The sequence below is a fragment of the Eurosta solidaginis genome, chromosome 5, assembly GCF_040869045.1.
Source record: "Eurosta solidaginis isolate ZX-2024a chromosome 5, ASM4086904v1, whole genome shotgun sequence".
In the NCBI taxonomy this organism is placed as follows: Eukaryota; Metazoa; Arthropoda; class Insecta; order Diptera; family Tephritidae; genus Eurosta; species Eurosta solidaginis.
The window spans coordinates 87456791-87478233 of record NC_090323.1 but is presented as its reverse complement, the minus strand read 5'-3'; the positions used below and the strand labels follow the sequence as shown (position 1 = coordinate 87478233).

At 41.6% G+C, this 21443-nt stretch overlaps 1 protein-coding gene across 1 annotated transcript in view; it reads right to left on the bottom strand.

The window, feature by feature from the left end:
- Positions 1-21443, bottom strand: part of TfAP-2 (transcription factor AP-2) — an 859649-nt gene that overhangs the window by 436082 nt on the left and 402124 nt on the right. The gene's annotated exons all lie outside the window — the stretch shown is intronic.

Below are 21443 nucleotides of genomic sequence, written 5' to 3'. Positions count from 1 at the left end.
ATCTAAGCCTAAATCACAGGTGAGAATCTATATCACAGTTTTGCAGGTTAATAAAAAGGGTGTCAATAAATAAATACGTAAATAAGTTAGTCAATAGATAGGCAAATAAAAGAATAAATAATTACAAAAAAAATAATTAAATGATTAATAAATAATAATATAATACAAAAAATATATAAATACAAATATAATTACAGGGGTAAAACTAAAGGGTATAAATAATTGTCAACGTGTTTATGCACCGTCCAGACTTTACAACATAAAAAATGCAACACTTCTACACAAACCACATGCAACATATAACAAACTACATGCAACACAGATTTAAGCAACAAAAATGTCTTTAGCGTGGTATACGCCGATTCTCTTGCCACTGGTATCGCCGAGTTCGTACATTGAATTCCCAATAGCTTTCAGGACCACACGCTTAACTTGCTTTGGGGCAATTTTAGCGTTGTAGTTTTCAATCTTCGAACTCTGCTTGAAATTTCTGCGGTATACCACTTGTCCGGTTTGGAATTTCACAACTTTGCTACGGGTATTATAAAACTTTTTACCTCGCTCATGTGCTAGTTTCAGCTCCTTCATTATAGAGTCCCTAATTATTTGTAGCCTATCTGCTTTAGCATCTATCTGCATATCTACATCTTTAACTGCACCCAATTTGCGGCATATTTCGTATGATGCTCCATGTTGCATCATGGGCATGCCAAACGTGGCATAGTATGGGGAGCAGTTAGTCGACGTGTGTACCGCACTGCGAAGGGCAAAAGCCGCATCGCTGATACACCTATCCCAGTTCTCTTGATTATCTTTAATGAAGGACCGCACTATTTGGAGCACAGACCGGTTAACCCTCTCCGCTGCATTCCCTTGAGGAGAATAAAAAACAGTTCTTATATGTTTAAATCCATACTTATCTAAAAATTTAGCAAACATGTCGGAGACAAATTGTTTCCCATTATCGGAATGAACGTATTCCGGTACTCCAAAAATGTGAAATACTTCTTTTTCTAAAAACCTACAAACATCTATAGACGTGGCTTTACGCATGGGTTTTAAAAAGACAAACTTGGAAAAATGGTCAAGACACACAAACACATAAACATTACCATCACTAGTACGTGGGTATGGACCCATAAAGTCGATAAACAAACGTTGGAAAGATCTTTCGGTTACGTGTTGCTTTCCCATGGGTGGTCTATGAAACACGTTTTGGGTTTTGTTTCCCCTCCAAACTTCACATTCTTTAAGGAAGGTTTTTACATCGGTTACCATGCCCGGCCAATAGTATTTTTCGCGTATTCGGGCTAAGGTTTTATGGATGCCCCCGTGTCCGGCCGAAAGTGAGCTGTGGGAGGATTCCACCAACCCTGCGCGCAACTCCGACGGTACCCAGAGTTTCCAGGCTTGGTCCTGCTGACGATCGTCCCCCCGGTAAAGTTGAGTCCGTTTATATACGTAACCGTCCGACACGCATAGTTCTGGAAGTTTGTCCTGGTTTTCTGTCACGGTTTTTCTAAGTTCGTCATACTCTCCAGTTTTAAAGTAGTCCGAGTCCAAGTCAATGTCCATTAGTCTGTCTGATAGCTGCATTTCCTCCATGTGAGCTCGCGACAGCGTATCGGGTACAACATTGAGTGATCCTTTTCTGTGCTCGATTTGAAAGTCGTACACCTGAAGTGTTAAACTCCACCGCGCGAGTCTTCCTGACAGGTCCTTTTGGTTCATCAACCATTTAAGACTCGCGTGGTCGGTTATGATGGTGAAGGGTAAACCTTCGACGTACGGCGTAGCACTCAGGCTCGGTGATACTGTAATTACGCTGCGCTTTGTTTATTTTGGCGGAAATGTAAGCTATGGGTCGTTCGTTGTTCTCGTCGTCTAACTGAAAGAGTACCCCGCCCACTCCGTCTGTCGAAGCATCGCACTGGATGTAAAAGCGTCTGTCGAAGTCAGGGAGCGGAGTACGGGAGCGGAAATCAAGCTCTCTTTTAGTCGCTCAAACAACTTTCTTCTTCTGTCATCATAAACCTTTTGATTTTTTCTTTTGTGAAACAGTCTTGCAGCGGCGCTGCAATGGTTGCGTAGTCTTGGATAAAACGACGGTACCAGCCTGACATCCCTAGGAACCGTCGGAGCTGTTTTGGTGTTTTTGGTTCGGGGAAATCCCTCACAGCAGCAACCTTGTTCGCGCTGGGGGCTAAAATACTTGGCTTGGATATCATAAGTGGTTTCAGGCTCTGGATCAGGGACTGATTTCAGTCTTAGACCGGCCATAGTGACGAATGTCACGCGTGATTAGTTTTCACGTCCTGCACGAGGTGCCCCTGCTTCTACTGATAATGGCGGATCTAGAGAGGACAACTCGATAAAACCCGCACCCCCTGAGTCATTGTGCCGAGCTCAGGGGAGGGAGCACTCTTTAAGAGTCAAGATCGGTACACAACGGTGACGAACTGGACTGTTTTAGGGCTTTTATTTGACATTAAATTTGGACTTGATGACTTTGGGCTGGTAGGTGCGGTATTCTGCCACTTTAGTAGGTCGGGGTGAAACCCTACCGAAATGGCTGGTAGGCTAATGCTGCACCTGCCCACGTCCCGTTAAAACCGTGGCGGGCCTCAAGGTACGTTCCGGCTCCGTCGCCGTTAAGTTGGTGGTGTAGGTGCGGTTGAAGATTTTCCCGCTTCGCGTCCGGTCTGGCTCTGAACGCATTACTCACAAGGTAATGCGTCAACCCTCGCGTGGCCTCCCTGCGTAGCATAGATAACCACGAGATCGTTAAAGGGCGACTACACAATCGGCTCCGGATAGCGGCCTTGAGGGGGGACTTTTTTAGAATGTACAAAACTAATACGAATCCGCTAAGGATGGGGTGCGGAAGACGAGCGCTTTTGATGGAAATCCGTCAAATCAATCTTCAGCACTCTAAGGCGGCTTCCGCAAATTTGTTGCTCTGCCTTGAAAAAGGCGGAGTGGATATAGTCCTTGTCCAGGAGCCGTGGCTGAGTAGTAACGGCAGTAAGATTTCTGGATTAAGGACTGGAAAATTCAACACCTTGGTGCATGGGGAGGCAAGTAGGCCTAGATCCTGTGTGCTTGTTAAAAAAGAGATTAAAGCTTTTATTCTCTCTAATTTCAGCAATGCTGACGTAACCACGGTCTGCCTCGAGCGAGGACGTAATGAAATGTGGGTGGTCTCAGCGTACATGCCCCACGGGGACGTAGTGGGACCACCACCTGCGATACTGGGTGAAATCACCGCTGAAGCAAGGCGGAGAGGTGTTGGCGTGATCATCGGTGCCGATGCTAAAGCCCATCACAGCATTTGGGGAAGCTCGGATACCAACACTAGAGGTGAGTCTTTATTTACTTTTATTGTAGATGAGGGACTTTGTATATGTAATAGGGGGAATGACCCGACTTTTATTACTGCGGTAAGGGAGGAGGTCCTGGACCTCACCCTGGTTAGTAGAGAACTGGAAGGTCGGATATCTGGATGGAGGGTTCTCAACGAGCACTCCTTCTCTGATCACCGATATATTCAGTTCTCAGTGAACGAAGAACGTCCCGGTAAAATATCTTTTAGGAATCCTAAAAGTACTAACTGGGACTTGTATTGTAGGAAGCTGGGAGAGCTACTGCCTGCGGTGCCTATCATTAGTTCGGGCCTGTCCGAATCTGAGATAGAAGTTCTGGTGGAAAACTTCACCTCGGAAAGCAATAGCGCCTTTCAGCTGTCCTGCCCATTGAAAACTTACAGGGGGAAGGGCAAGCCGCCCTGGTGGTCGGATTCTCTTGACGACCTAAGAGCGTCCAGTCGGCGGCTCTTCAACAGAGCCAGGAGGAGTAAATTACCCTCGGACTGGGAGCTCTATAAGGTGAGTCTGGGGATTTATAAATATGAAATAAGGATAGCCAAGCGAGATGCATGGCGAAGCTTCTTCGAAAAAGTAGAAGGCTGCAATGAATCCACGAGATTTAGAAAAATACTCTCTAGGAACCCCGCTCCTCTGGTGTATCTGAGAGATGATGGTGGGGACTGGTCGATGAGTAGCGAGGAGTCCCTAAGCCTTTTACTGGACAATCATTTTCCCGATGTCCCAGTTGCGCAGGGATCTTCGCCTGCATGGTCGGCGGTCGTTGGCCATGCAGAAGTGCCTGCCATTCCAATACGGGAAAGTCAAATAACCTGGGCTATAGGGTCGTTCAAGCCCTATAAGTCTCCGGGCCCAGATGGAATCATTCCTGCGCAGCTTCAAAGGTCTTTGGGGATTTCCTCATATCAGATCATATATACTAACTGCCTCAGGCTTAACTATATCCCGAAGTCTTGGCACACGGTTAGGGTTATTTTCATTCCGAAGGCCGGCAGAAGCTCTCATGTATCACCTAAGGATTTCAGGCCAATCAGTCTCTCGTCGTTTCTTCTTAAGACGTTTGAGCGGTTGATTGACCTGTACGTACGGGAAAGGATACCTCGGGGGTTACTGTCGGCTTCACAGCATGCGTACTGCAAGGGCAGATCGACGGAAACGGCTCTCCATTCGATTGTAAAGCAAATAGAGGGGTGCCTAGAACAAAAAGAGTATGCTCTGGGTGCCTTTCTAGACATCGAGGGAGCTTTTAACAATGTCTTACCGGGGGCAATCGAAAGAGCTCTGGTGGGTTTAGGAGTCGAGGCGGCTCTGGTTGAATTTATTAGCAAACTTCTATGCGGCAGAATTGTCGCAGCGGAGTAGGGAGGGGCCATAATTAAGAGGAATGTGTGCAGGGGCACGCCACAGGGGGGTGTCCTATCTCCTCTCCTCTGGGTTGTGGTAGTCAACGAGCTTCTTGTGGAGCTGGAAGCCAATGGTTGTCGGGTGGTTGCCTATGCAGATGACCTCGCTATCCTAGTCAGAGGCAAATTTCTGGGCACCCTGCGCGATGTTCTGCAGGGCTACCTGGATACTGTGGCTAGGTGTGCTGAATCATGTGGATTGGCGGTCAACCCGGGAAAAACGGAATTGGTCCTTTTCACAAGGAGATATAAGATGGCCGATTTCAGAACTCCCTCGATTGGAGGGGTACCGTTGGTACTTTCTGATAGGGTTAAATATTTGGGGATTGTTTTGGACAAGAAACTGTCCTGGAGACCCAATGTGGAAGATCAGGCCAGGAAGGCCGCCATTGCCTTGTACTGCTGCAGAGGAGCTATCGGAAAGAGATGGGGACTCTCGCCAAGAATAGTATACTGGCTTTATGAGATGGTGGTCAAACCGATTCTGCTATATGGGGCTGGTCTGGTGGAAAGCACTGGACACGGCGAGCACCTCCAAAATGTTAGTGTCAGTGCAACGGACGGCGCTGATCGGTATCAGTGGCGCTCTCAGAACAACACCTACCTTGGCACTGAACGTCATGCTGAACATATACCCAGTAGATATTGCGGGAAAGGCGGCCGCGGCAAGGTCGTTGGTCAGGCTTCGTGATATGGGATATAGACTTTCTGACCGCGGACACTTTAGCCTTCTTACCAGTTTCGACTTCATCCCGGACAGAACGGACTACTGTATGCCGATAACTGCTCCCTATACAACCTTTACCCCAGTTATTCTAGAGAGAGAGGATTGGGGAAGAGGAATTATCTGGGGCATGGGACCGGTTAACTTGTTCACGGATGGGTCAAAGCTGGATGGAAAGGTTGGTGGGGGGGGGGGGGGGGGGGGTCTTTTGTCAAGAGCTAAATTTAAGCCGCAAGTTTAAGTTGGCTGATCACTGCAGTGTATTCCAAGCGGAAATTGCTGCGATTAAGGATGCGGTGGATGGAATGCTATCCAGTGCTACCACGGTTAGGGAATTTAACATCTACTCTGATACTAAGCGGCAGGCCTTGAGCTCAACTACAGTGCGATCGGGGGTGGTCTGGAAGTGCCTGACCTCGCTTGCGATTGCATCAAATTATTTTACAATTAAGATTATCTGGGTCCCGCGCCATAGTGATATCCCGGTTAACTGTCAAGCGGATCTCTTAGCCCGCATCGGTACAACTGTACCGGATGAAGATGGCTGTAGAGATTTCGGGATCCCGCTGGCCACCTGTGTATTGCTCCTCCATAGCTGGGCCTCGAATCAGCTCAGCAAACGTTGGGCGGATACCACGTCTTGCAGGGTAGCAAGATCTTTCTGGCCAAAAGTGGATGGCAGGAGGTCTGCTGAAATAATTGGGTTCACTAACGCTCACCTATCAATGGTCATTGGGGTTTTGATAGGGCACTGTCCCATGGGTATCCATGCGGTACGTCTCAATATACTGGAAACTCCATCCTGCTGCAGCTGTATGGAGGATGATGAGGTGGAATCACCAAATCACTTTATGCTTGATTGTCCAGCTTTTGCCAGAACTAGGCGAAAGTACTTCGGTCGCGACTCACTTGGATCTCCCGAGGATATATCCAAAGTTGAGATCGGTATCATTCGGAGCTTTATCGTTGCTACCCAACGATTCTCTAAGTAGCTAGATCTAAGTCACCGTTATTTTTGGTGTATGTGGTATCACAACGGACCTTCGTGTTGTCCAAGTGAGCTATCCTTATCAGGGCAGCTACCACCTAACCTATCCTAACCTTGTTCGCTTCGGTTCGGAAGCATCCATCGCCTACTGCATAACCTAGGTACCTAACTTCCTTGAAACAAAACTTGCTTTTCTCGATATTTACGGTAAGGTGAGCTTCACGTAAACACTTAGCGACCTTTTCCAACAAACATAAATGGGACGAAAAATCTACAGAACAAACTAACAAATCATCTAAATACACAAAACCACAATCACGTAAAGAAGCGGGTATAACCTTGTCCATTAGTCTACACATTTTTTGTGCTGCATTACACAGTCCAAACGGCATGACTGTGTACTGGTAAAGGGGACGCCCTGGCACTGTAAATGCTGTCTTCTCTCGGGACTTCTTCTCCAATGGTATTTGCCAAAATGCATCTTTTAGGTCGTGGCCGAAATGAACCTGGTATTTTGGAGTCGGCTGAGAATCCCATCAATGTTCCGAAGGGGATAAGCGTCCTTTATAGTTCGCTCACTCACCTTCCCCGCATCGAGACAGAGACGCTTCTTATCACCCTTTATCACCAGCGATACGGGAGAGCTCCACATGCTATTGCTCCCCTCAATCACCCCTAGACCCAGCATGCGGTCTAGCTCTGCAAACACAAGTTTTTGTATGGCTGGTGATATCGGATAGTGCCTCTGTTTCACGGGGAGATTCTCATCCGAGACCTCGATCACGTGTTCCTCCACGTTGGTTTTCCCAACCCCAATACAGCAAAGGATGGGAACTGCACCTTGACCCCCTCTAAGGCAATATTTTGCTCTTTCGTGAGGACATGTTGCACGGCATCAAACGACAAATCGCCCTCAGCGGGTACCATTCCCGCAACGGCAGTGCGGGTTGAACGCACCATCTTTCCTCGACTAACAAAATCCAGGTCGAAAGCCTGCCAAAAGTCCACCCCTAAATAAACTTCCTGTTGGAGGCCTGGCACGATTAGGAAATTAAAATTCTTATCTTCTCCTTCCCATAAGACAGACAGAGTGATAGAACCTACTACCGGGGTTCCACCGCCGTTTGCTGTACGAATATTTTGATTAACTAGCTTAAAGTTGCTATCATCTCTGCCTTCTATCAAATTTTCAAAATTTTTTCCTAAACAATTCGAGCCAGCCCCCGAATCCCACAAAGCTAGGACATCCTTGCCTCCAATCTTAGTTTTCGCAAAGAAGCGATTATCTCCCTTGAGGGTTACGATATTTGACACAATCTTATGGTGGATTCTTTTCATCATTTTCCGCTTTTCTCGCATCTTCTTAATTTTATCGTAACTCCTCCTCTTTATAGATGGCTAGCCTTCTCATAGTCTATATTCCTCTGGTGTAAACTTTTTGGCTCGGCTTTCCTCCCTTCTGCTGCATTTTCACTATCCTTCACCCCGCTTTCCCTCTTTAAAATTTTGACGCTGGGTTGGTCTCCGGGTAGTCTGTCTCCTGGCGAGAGCTCCCGGCAATCTCCGCCAGTTGGGAGTTTCCCTTCTTAAACACACAAAAAGACGTATCCTTACCACACGCAAAACAGATCATATTATGGAACGGGGACTTACAATGATTTTCTTTCTTTACCTCGGACGGATTCTTTACAAAAAAGTCGACGGGCATACCACACGCATAATACAACATTAAATGGTAAGGGGACGCACAAAAAGCATTGGTGGTGGGATTAGGGCTGAATGTTGCCTTCGGCTGTGCCGAATTTCCCTGGATTGTTGTAGTCGTTTGTTGCTGAAATGGCGTTCTACGCTGGAAATTATTGTTTGTGATTGCGTCTACGGAAGCCTGCTTTACTTCCTCATCCGCAGGTGCCGCTTCGGGATACACTAACTCACTAACGGCTTTGGCCCTACTTTTATTTTCTTTTATGAGTCGTTCCGCTCGCCTACACTCAGCCTTTAACCCAACCAGCGTGTCGATTTTCGACGCAAACGTTAAATTTTCCAAGTAGGGCTTCAGGTTCCCCCTAATTATCCCTACTCATATCATATCGTATCATTCTCTGGGATACTTTTCCGGAGCCGGAAAGTCAAATTATGGACCTCACCGTAGAAGTCGTCCAACCCTTCCAGTGGCTGTTGTTTGCGTTCCATTATCTCGCGGATTATCTCATAATCGAACTCTGCTGTCTTGAAGTGGGCTAGCAGCTCCGCCCTTAGCTCGGAGTACCCAAACTCGGGTTCATCCGAGTGGTCCTCTAAGACCTGCCAGTACCACTTCAAGGCAGAGCCCGTTACGGGACAGTGGAAGTCGGCGAAGAGCTGGAAGTGTGAAATATTATGTTGCTGTCACAACTTCTCAATTCTAAACAGAAAGCTCTCCACCGTTATTCCTTTACTCGTACCATCAAACTTAACGTGCCATTTGTCCAGGTCCAACTTCTTCCATTTCGGTGGGTCCTGGGTGTTCCTCGATGAACCTGAACCCCCCCAACGTAGCATTTGAATCGACACGCTGGTTGGCTGCTTCATCCCTACCATTCCTCTCTGGAGTCGATGACTGACCAGGCCGGTTACCTATCCCTGCGCCGAGGTTTCCATCACAGCGACTCGGTTACTGAGGTTCGCAATGTTGTCGCGGATATTGCGGACCTCGTCCATATACTGCACCATGACCTCATTTTGTTGCGCCATCATTCCCATCATATGGCTCAGCTGGTTTATGTTGATGGCCGCTGAAGTTGGTCTGTCTTGCCGCTGTTCCGCAACATCAGCAACCTGGTCCTTTGATGGCTCCTTGCGTCTAGGGATAGCCCCGGGTCCTGATCCGCCAACTACTCCACCAGTTGCTCCTTCCTGCTCCGTGTCAGACATATTGAAAAGTTCGTCGATTTTCCTCGAAAAACTACTACTATTACGAGGTCTGACTCGCCAAACGATGTAGGCACCGAAAGTGGGTATAAGGGTTAAGGGCCACAAGTAAAGGAAACAAGGTTTCCAGCTAGAATCCCAAAACAAATAAACCAAAAAAATCGAAGGCTCGGCCAAGGGCAGGAAAGAAAAAATTATACAAAAAATTTCAAAACGAATTCAAAACTGAAATGATTTATAACCAAAATGAAAAAATATACTATAAAAAGAAATGTACAAAAGGCGAAAGAACCTATTATAGGTCACGGTACCGGAGATAGTAGTTGTAGTAGTTGTAAAAAAAAATTGGAAAATTTTAGAAATTCAACAGAGAACAATCTTAAAACATAGGTAGCAATAGAAAAGGGATTGAAAAGTAATAAAAACAATATAATAGGAAACCTATTTTGAATCAAAAAAATCAACCAATCCAAATGTTCCTAAATAGTAAAGCAATTTAAACGAAAATTGAAAAAGTAATAATATGATGAGTAAGAAAGAAAAAAAAACTTCATATATGAATTTAAGCAAGGAAAAAACTTTATATATATTAAAATTTTAAACCTAGCTCACGAACGGGTTAATCAAAAATTCAGAAATTTTAAATGTTGAAAACTTATGAACTACTATGTCTAAAAACTAGTAAAAATAAATAAAAAAATATAAGTAACCGAAATTCCAAAAAGAATGATACTTAATGAAAAAGTGGGTAAAAGAAAAAAAAACAAAAAAAAATTTTTAAATACAAACCTAAATTCGACTTAATTCAAAGCCTAAGCTAAAATCCAATACAAGGTGACAAAAAAAATATAAATATGTTATTAAACAAAAAATTATAAAGATCAAAACCCAGAACCATTCAAAAAATTAAGAAGAAAAACAAATTCCAAGTATCACCAAAAAAGAAGGAATTATAAAGGAAAATTTAGTAAGTAAAAAAAAAACAAACAAAATATTGTAAACTCAATGCAGCACGTGTTAAACTTCATCTGTTATGGAAATTAAACTTAAATACAAGGAACGTTAACCTTCGAATATAGTTTAGAAAAAAAGTAACAATTGGGAAAAAATGAAGAAAAAGATCAAATATAGCCAATAAAAGTTAAATTTAGCAAAAAGGAATAACAAGGATATATCTTATCAACAAAAAAAAAAAAAAAAAAAAAAAAAACAGGAACATACGTGTGTTATATAGTTAATTATAATATATGTGTATACGGTTTTGTTTTTCAAGTATTTTTTTGTTGTTGCTTCAATTTTTGTTTATAGAAATAATTATATAGGTTATTGGTGTGTGTTGGTGTTGCACCTCGGCGAGGTCCTAGTGAATGTGAGTGAGTTCCGTTTGTCACTAGTCTAGGTCCTAGTCAACTAAGTCACCCAAATACGTCCGTGTATTCAGTGTAGCACTACAAGCCTACAAGCCCAGGCCTCAACCTTGGTTGCCACACTGCTTCCAATCGCCTTCGTGTAGGCTGACTGCAAACGTCACGTGCGCGCAGTGCTGGACTACGTACACGGTAGCTTAAACAGTCGCCTACACGCTACAACATCTATTTGTCAATATACTAGCCTTACCGCAGAATACCACTTATGCAAGCGTTGCAGCTTTCAAAAGGAACCTCTACGGCAAGGCGAGTATCCTCCTTGTGTTTGTTGTAGTGGCACATATCGCGTCGGACGGATCCAAGCGATGTTGCCCCTACAACGGTCTCCGTCCTGTCAGAGAACTAAAACTGAAATTGAAAGAAAGGTAAAAGTTATAAAGGCAAACAAAATATATCGTTAAGAAAAGAGTTATGGAAAAAAATATAGGAAAGAAAGGAAAAGTTATGAAAAGAAAATAAAATTTTATTTTGAAAAAAAAAAAGATTTAAGGAATGCAAAAAAAAAAAGAAAATAAAGATGGAACTGAAATTAAGAGAAAAACAAAGAATTGAAATTGAAAATTGGGCTATTCCGTCGGGCGCCATTGTTGTAAAACTGAATGTTGGGGTAAGGCGGAGATGGCATGTGGCATGCTGGCAAGCCCCTGCTAGCTCGTCGGGTGGGGTGAGTTTTTGCTCACCCGCCTTACCTATAGTTATACAAACAAGAGAGAGGTTCATGCCTGAAATCTATGAAAAGAAAAGGAAAGCTGGAAGAAAAGGCCTGTCCGTGTCAGGTGGAGGCATCCCTCCCCTTCTGCGTAAAACCTTGACGCAGCCTTGGGCGATGCACTGACTCCGAAACTTTAGCAACGCCCCCTTAGCCTGACATTTGTCTGTACGTTACGGTCCCATGTCCCTAGCCTGTCTAGTCTGTCACAGTCGCCTCACACCCATGTCCCCTACATTGCACTCGTGCAACACCCACACCAATTTAAAGTGTTTATCCGCTCATCCTGAGGTAAGCTCAACCCATTAAACTAATGAACACGATAGTTTGAATTTCTTCGTAAAACGTTATAAAACTTTATTGAATAGTTATACTAAAATGATGGTCAAAGCAATTCAAAACTTCCCTAATATCGAATTTTCCTTAAGGCTAATGGTTTGAAACTAATTCTATCTAATTATATGTGTAACAAAAAATATAACTGACGAAGATAAGGTTGCTAAATTGAAGATAACAGAGAAAAGGAAGAGGAAGCTGGGTTGTAAAATTACAGCGAAAAGCACGTTACGTAATTCAAGAAAAAATCAAGACACCGAAAGTCAAAACGATCAGTTTGTTTAATGGCAGAATTGAGAATGAAAAAAAAAAAATTAAAAACCAATGGAAAATCAAAAGTAAAAAAACTTTAAATTGAAAACTATTGAATAAATATGAAAAGGGTTTTACGTAAAAGGGAAATTTGGACAGTGCACCAAAAACTTAACTTGAAAATTACCGAATAAAATGCGAAACTTTAGCGTACAAAAATTAAAATTGAAAATTACTAAATGCTAATAATGCTGTCGTTGTCGGACCGCCACTGTATCCCAATAACTCCTTAGCCTCTGCTGGCTTCCAGCAGGTTTGTTTACAATTTTGATATATACGTATGTTTGTATTTAAACTATTTATGTAGGTAGTTAATAACTTATAACTCTAGCACTTACCGATCAAATCCCGCGACGGAGGCGCCTGCGTCGAAGAGAGAGCGTGCCTGTGAAAGAACGTATACATACATATGCCTACAAACCTATGTTGGAAAGTGTTCCAGCCTACCATGGGAGGTATGAGAGCCAATGAATTACCATGGAATGTTATTCGGATCCGTGGTCGCGGTCCGAATCAAAGGCTCTTTAATAAGTTGGCGCAAAATAATAAGTAGTTACAAGGAACGAAAAATAATAACAAAAAAACAAAACAAAATGAACTGATAAGAATTACTTATGCAAAATTCAAAATATCCCTCCAAAACTATCAGAGTAAGGCGCTGCAATAATGCAAAAATATAAGGCAAAAAAAGGCGAAAACAAAAATTATTAGGCCTACAATGCGAAGGAAAACGCGAAGAAAGAAATGTGCTGAGGAAATAGGTGGTAGTGGAAAGAATTAAGAAGCAAATAATAAAAGCTATTTGCATATATGAAAAGAATTGCTGAAGTGAAGTTAAGAAAAGATAATAATTTTTAAGTTATGAAAAAGAATATTGAGGCGATAGAAAAGGAAAGGTAGAGAAAATGAATGTCATCCAAAAAGTTAATACTTGAAGAAAATGTATACTAGGGTGTTATAATAAAGTACAAAAAAATTCAGTTCCGCTAAAAACCTAGCATACAATTAAATGAAAAGAAAAATAAAAAAAAATCGTAAATGAAATTAAGCAAGTTTAGGGCAGTGAAATAATAAAAAATTAAACCAAAAACTCCTAAAATTCCTAACTGGAAGTAACTTGCAGTTGTTAAACTGAAAAGGCAAAGTAGACAAAATCCAAAGAAATCAAGCAAATGTAATGCAAACAAAAATGCCAAGATCGTAATGCTGTAGCGCTGCTGTTCTCTCTTCTCTCCTCCAGCTCGTGTTCCTCCAGGCTATGCTCAAGTTAATGTAGTGCCGAGACAGGAGCGTCAGGATGCTCCTCCTTCCCCTTTGACGTGAAGACCGCCACCGTCTGTATGTTTCCTCCTCTCTTTACTACCCCGCTTATTTGCTTATTTTTGGTGTCTGTGTGTGTGCGTGCGTGTCGTGGCACTAATGATGGTGGCTGGTGTGGCAAGTTCAAACCTTGGTGCCGCAATCTGAATAGGCAAAGGAAAGGAATTTAAGGGACTAGGGTCATGCTGACAACGAAACCAGACATTAGGGTGCAGGTAGACTTATTATATTTATTGACTTTCATCGAGTTATGTTATTTTATTTATTTATTTGCTTTTATTTAATTATTCCATTATACCTATTTATTTGATTTTATTTATTTTACTTAATTTTATCTGTATATTTAATGTTATCTAGGTATTAGATTTTACTCAAATGTCTGACTTTATGTATTTATGTATGTTATTTTATTTTAATTAGTTTTATATTTTATTTTATAATTTTAGTTAATTTATTTTAATTTAATTTTACTTTTAACTTTCATTATTTAATTTAATTTTATTACTTCATATTATCTTTGTATTTAATTATATTTATTTATTCAATTTTATGAATTTTAGGTATTTAATTTTATTTTATTTAATTTACATTTTTAACAATTTTATTTATGTTCAGGAATAGTCCACACGCACCAGGGACTGGGGATGGGGATTTCACTGACTCACGTGAATAGGATCCAGGACACCGTGTTTTTTTCTATGTGCCGGTGCTTAACGGGCCAATAACGCGGTTAGCAACAACCGTAAACCGAAACTTATTTTTTATTTTTTTTCACAAAAGACTAACTTTGCATTTGCCACGACTTTAATAGCTTCCGCACTCACTTGGATGTACTTTACATTTGAGACATGCCCTGTCATCGTTTGGCGATCGTACCCCATAGATCGAAAGAATTTCTTTCTCACCACTTTCACTCAAGAACGAAAGACACCAATAGATACAATCCTATTTTGGCGGGAAAAGACAGACATAAACTTTAACGATACTAATTTCACCCACACTATCATATACATATTCATACATCCAAATCACGTCACTAACACACACAAGGGTAGCTCCGTTGCTATTAACGCACAGATACAGCGGTGTTCGGACTTTTTCAATGTTGCATTGACCCACAGGCTGCCGCTAAAGAGTCTTACCGTTAAAGGAAATGTGGATGGCAAGGAGCGTGTACTGATTGTACATACGGGCGCATCTCATTCCTTAATCCGATCTGACTTGGTCAACAGGAGAGTAAAACCGTTACCTGGAGCAAGATTGCGTACGATTACTGGCGAGTATAACCAAGTCCAGGGAGAAGTGGTATGTGAAGTCTTAATTGGGGACGTCATGGTTCTACACAAATTCGTTTTGGCAGAGATCGTTAATGAAGTCATATTGGGAGTGGATTTCTTAGTTGACTATGACATCAGGATCGATATGCAGAGAGGGATTATGCAGTCTAAGAACAAGGGTGCGCCACTTAACTTCAGTTTTGAGCAAGGGTTCAGCAGTAAGCGAGGGCTGGTGAAAGAGATTCGACAAAAAACACAAAAGTCAAAGGTAGCAGTTCGGGCAAGGGTTGATGGAACGAATAGGCCAAACAAATCAAAACCAAAGGTACCTGCGAGGAAAACACTGGCATTGACAAACCCTAATGGACGCACTGAAACGACTGAAAGAATTTTCCATAAAGAATGCAAGGGTGGTTTCAAGTCAGCGCGCACTAATATTATGAAACTTCAAGACGATACTGATGATGCAAAGTCAATCCGTCAAGATCAAGCTCTGCGAAGTAGTTCTTCATTGGCCAAACAACAGAGTGCGAAGGAACGATCCAGGATAATAAGTAGTAAGATGAAACTCAGATACGATGAGAACAATAATTCGGAAGGTTTCTTGGAGGGAGATTTGGTACTGCTATACAACCCTCACCGGCGGAAAGGTGTTCCACTCAAATTTTGGTGCAGTTGGGAAGGCCCGTGCAGAGTTGTGAAGAGGCTCAGTGATGTCATCTACCGCATACAAACAATTGCGAAACAACGAAATATAAGGGTGGTTCATTTGGAGAGGCCAGCAGCGGTTAGATCGAGAGATTTTTGATCGGGACGATCTGACTTAGGTGAAGGGCAGTGTGACGAATATTAGTGACACTAAGTAAGCTGCTACACTTGTATGTACGTAAACAAATTAATCATTGTCTGCACACATACGTGCGGGGCAACCGAGGGAGATACTCACAAGCGCATGCCATCATCAGCCGCTCACACATACACAAGCATATGGATACAAATTGCAAAAATACGTGTATATAGCTAGTAAACAAGCATCAGATTCTCGAAATTACTAGACCTTAGGAGAAATAGGTGAACGGGGAAACCGAAGAGTATAAAAGCGGCACAGACTGAGGCATCAAAATCAGTTTGAGTTAAGCAAGCTATCAGTAAGCGAAGTATAAGTGTTGTTGTGAAGTACTTTAATAAAGGCCATTTCGCATTATTGAAGAGTTGAGTTATTTATTCAACAGTTTAGTGATTCGAACTTAGCAGAAGTTTGCAAATAAGATGATTTGCAGTAAATTAGTTACAATATACAACTTCAGTACAAAAATATTACTTAAACCTCTGCTAATAAGTTAATGCAAAACCTTGTTTGAATATATGTTCAAAAAAGCGCTAATAGAACATTTCATGCGTGCGAAAGGTCTTACAATTTAAATTATGCCATTTGCAATTTCGAAATGGTTTTCAAAAATTAGAACTTTCGAGACTAGGTTCGTACATTCAAGATTTTGCACTCTAACGTTTAAGCAATGGTTCAGTAATTTTAAACTTTCTAATATTATGGCTGAAATTTCGAAATTAGGTTCGAAATAATAAAAATAAATTAATTTCTCTTTTGAAGGCTTAATGCTGTATTAAGTAAAATATAAAAAAGTAATAACAACGATCTCACCCCGTGTTGCTGTTAAATTTTTTGTTTGTTGCGGTTGGTAGTGCTGCAGGAGGCCGTTTAAGTGGGCTTCTGCCTTTTTGTTGACACTGTTGGGGTTGCAGGAGGCCGTTTAGATGGACCTCTGCTTTTTGTTGTCACTGTTGGTGGTGCAGGAGGCCGTTTAGATGGGCCTCTGCCTTTTTGTTGACACTGTTGGGGTTGCAGGAGGCCGTTTAGATGGGCCTCTGCCTTTTTGTTGACACTGTTGGGGTTGCAGGAGACCGTTTAGATGGGCCTCTGCCTTTTGTTGTCACTGTTGGTGGTGCAGGAGGCCGTTTAGGTGGGCCTCTGTATGCGGTCTGCCGTTGGTGTGCCGGCAATTGTTGGCGTTAGCCGTCGTCGTTGCAGGAGTGTGTCGTTGCCGGGGATGGTTGTTGCGGCCCTTAGACCTGTCTATTCTGTTGACCCTGCGTTTTGCATCTAGTAAGCTCGCCGAAGCGACTTCGCGTTATACCATTACTGCTAAATTTAGAGCGCGATGGTGAGGGTGTACTGGGATTGGGGTTGGTGTTACCTGTATTACGCACTTTTCTACTTATGAATTTCTTTTTGATGTTGAGCGCGTGTAAATCATTTATACGTTTCGGACCTTGTTGTTGCTCTTCAGCTTTAGTGGATTCCAATAACTGCTTATATGTTTGCTGTTATAGTTGCAACTAATTCCGAATTCCAATCTGTTGATACATTCCTTTTTTGTGCTGCTGGCTCTACTTAAAATATAAGCGAACTTCCGATGATTTTCCACTGCAATGTGCAATACAAAGGCAGACGATATTCTTCGTATCGACCAACGTGTCCAACCTTGCTTCGTTGAAGGGGCGTTAACACGAAATTTTCAACAGTGGTAGGCAAACCTGTAATATTTGTTAAAACCACACTTTAATTACAGCTCTTTTCAAAGCTTTATTATAAATTTATTACTTACAACGATGCAGTTGCCATTTTCTGTTGAAATTTATTTCTGAAAAGGTAGTCAACGCAATGTCTTTTCTGCCGTCGAAATTTTTCACAAGGTCACCGCTGGAGCCTCCTCGCCTTTTCGCTAACTTTATACGTTGTGAAATGCGAAGGATTGTGTTTTTCGCCGTGCCACCGTAATGGTTAACAATTTCTTTTAAATAGTTAAATTGTATTTGCAAAAAGATTTTCGGAATTTATACAAAATTGCGAAATAAATTTTTTTACACGTTGTTCGCAAAATCAATCCACTTAAGAAACGCAAAAGAAAAAATAACTTTTAGGAGAAGACGCCGACTGACTACTTTCGCGCGCTTTGCTTTTTTGATCTTTTTTTGAATGGCCACCCACGCCGTTCAAAGAATTTCGGAAAAATTCTTTTCCATATAGTGATGGAAAAACGCAGTTATCTAACTGTGGCAGCGATTATGGAATGGCTCAATATTATGATTAGCTCATCTCTACATCATTACACATGCCGTGTTCCGACTGTCAGAACGTTTGTGCTGATGTTAGGCGAATGGAACGTAGAGAAAGCGTAAAACTTTGCAACTTTTGTGTGTTGTGGGAACGTTGTGCGCTAAATTAGGTAAAATTTTACCACCACGACAGTGCATAACTGCCAATGTATTGGTTACATTTTGCGTTTGCCATCACCTTTTGACATTCTCTATGCCAGCACAATGACAGGAACTCAAGTCAGCTGATGAGATGAGCCACCTATACAGTTGAGCCATGTGATAATGGAAATCGTCAATGTCATTGGAATTTTTGGCGATGCCACTAGTATGAAAGAAAAAAAAATCGTTTTGATCCCCCCAGGCAGAAATGGATGAGGTGAATCCTGCTCTTTTCCCCTGTCACTAGCCAACTAGTACGTTCCAAGGGAGAACCTCCCAAGAGGACCATAACAACATTCGTGTCAGCTGACACGTTTTTTGTACGTACGTTTGTGAGTAACTACAGCTTAAGACATACGACCAACTTTCGAAGCGTAATTTTTGGTTTAGTATGGTAAAATTAACTTTCATATAAGATTGATGAGCATAGTTAACCTTTGGTTTGCCGAAAACAGGTCCTTTTATAGTAAACCGGTCATCGTGTGGTCAGTTACTTGCAAATCAATATTAAGACTGGTAGCGGCAAAAAACATGGTCAAAGCAGGTACCTGACATCAATCTTGTGGGTTCATTAACATACGATGTCAAACCATTTTCAGCCGTTAATGCAAAATAGTTATCAGCAGAAAAGCAGTCATGCAAAAGGTCTAAATTGAAATCACCTAAAATAAAGAAATTTGCAGCTTTTTCATTCACCACGAAACTAGAATATTCTTCAAGAAATAAGAATGTAGCCTATATACTCCCAGGAAAATAAATTGCTCACCCCTGATGGTCAAGGATAGCTGTAACATATCCGCACTTTGTATACTCAATTGAGCAGAGCTCACAGAGTATATTAACTTTGATTGGATATCGGTTGGTTGTACAGGTATAAAGGAATCGAGATAGATATAGACTTCCATATATCAAAATCATCAGTATCGAAAAAAAATTTGATTGAGCCATGTCCGTCCGTCCATCCGTCTGTCCATTAACACGATAACTTGAGTAAATTTTGAGGTATCTTGATGAAATTTGGTATGTAGGTTCCTGGGCACTCGTCTCAGATCGCTTTTTAAAATGAACGATATCGGACTATAACCACGACCACTTTTTCGATATCGAAAATTTCGCAAAAACAGAAAAATTGCGATAATTCATTGCCAAAGATGGATAAAGCGATGAAAATTGGTAGGTGAGTTGACCTTATGACGCAGAATAGAAAATTAGTAAGATTTTGGACAATGGGCGTGACACCGCCCACTTTGAAAAGAAGGTAATTTAAAAGTTTTGCAAGCTGTAATTTGGCAGTCGTTGAAGATATCATGATGAAATTTGGCAGACACGTTACTACTAATACTATATATGTGCTAAATAAAAATTAGCAAAATCGGATGAAGAACACGCCCACTTTAAAAAAAAAAATTTTTTAAGTCAAAGTTTAACAAAAAATTTAATATCTTTACTGTATATAAGTAAATTATGTCAACATTCAACTCCAGTAATGATATGGTGCAACAAAATACATAAATAAAGAAAATTTCAAAATGGGCGTGGCTCCGCCCATTTTCATTTAGTTTGTCTAGAATACTTTTAATGCCATAAGTCGAACAAAAATTTACAACTCCTTCTTAAATTTGGTAGAGGCATAGATTCTATGACGGTAACTGTTTTCTGTGAAAATGGGCGAAATCGGTTGAAGCCACGCCCAGTTTTTATACACAGTCCACCGTCTGTCCTTCCGCTCGGCCGTTAACACGATAACTTGAGCAAAAACCCATATATATTTACTAAACTTAGTCCACGTACTTATCTGAAGTCACTTTATCTTGGTATAAAAAATGGCCGAAATCCGACTATAACCACGAACACTATTTCGATGTCGAAAATTACGAAAAATGAAAAAAATGCCATAATTCTATACCAAATACGAAAAAAGAGATGAAACATGGTAATTTGATTGGTTTATTGACGCAAACTATAATTTAGAAAAAACTTTGTAAAATGGGTGTGACACCTACCATATTAAGTAGAAAAAAATGAAAAAGTTTTGCAGGGCGAAATCAACAGCCCTTGGAATCTTGGCAGGAATACTGTTCGTGGTATTGCATATATAAATAAATTAGAAGTACCCGACAGATGATTTTCTGGATCCCCCTGGTCCACATTTTGGTCGATATCGCGAAAACGCCTTCACATATACATCTAAGGGCCACTCGCTTTTAAAACCCTCATTAATACCTTTAATTTGATACCCATATCGTACAAACACATTCTAGAGTCACCCCTGGCCCACCTTAATGGCGATATCTCGAAAAGGCGTTCACCTATAGACCTAAGGCCCACTCCCTCTTAAAATGCTCAGTAAAACCTTTCGTTTGATACCCATATCGTACAAACATTCTAGAGTCACCCTTGGTCCACCTTTATGGCGATATCTCGAAAATGCGTCCACCTATACACCGAAGGCCCACTCGCTTTTAAAATACTCATTAGCACCTTTCATTTGATTCCCAAATCGTACAAACACATTCTAGAGTCACCCCTGGTCCACCTTTATGGCGATATCTCGAAACTGCGTCCACCCATGGAACCAAGGATCACTCCCTTTTAAAATACTCATTAACACCTTTAATTTGATACCCATATCGTACAAACATATTCTAAAGTCACCCCTGGTCCACCTTTATGGCGATATCTCGAAAAGGCGTTCAACTATAGAACTAAGGCCCATTCCCTTTAAAATACTCATTAACACCTTTCATTTGATACCCATATCGTACAAACCCATTCTAGGGTCACCCCTGGCCCACCTTAATGGCGATATCTCGAAAAGGCGTCCACCTATAGAACTAAGGATCACTCCCTTTTAAAATACTCATTACCACCTTTCATTTGATACCCATATCGTACAAACCCATTCTAGGGTCACTCCTGGCCCACCTTTATGGCGATATCTCGAAAAGGCGTTCACCTATAGAACTAAGGCCCATTCCCTTTTAAAAAACTCATTAACATCTTTCATTTGATACCGATATCTTACAAGCACATTTTAGAGTCACCCCTGGTCCACCTTTATGGCGATATCTCGAAAACGCCTTCACATATACAACTAAGGCACACTCCCTTTTAAAATACTCATTAACACCTTTCATTTGATACCTATATCGTACAAACAAATTCTAGAGTCAGCCCTGGTCCACCTTTATGGCAATATCCCTAAATGGCGTCCATCCATAGAACTATGGCCTACTCTCTCTTAAAATACTCTTTAATACCTTTCATTTGATACACATGTCATACAACCACATTCCAGGGTTACCCTAGGTTCATTTTCCTACATGGTGATTTCCCCTTATTTTTCTCCATAGCTCTCAACTGAGTGTGTAATGTTCG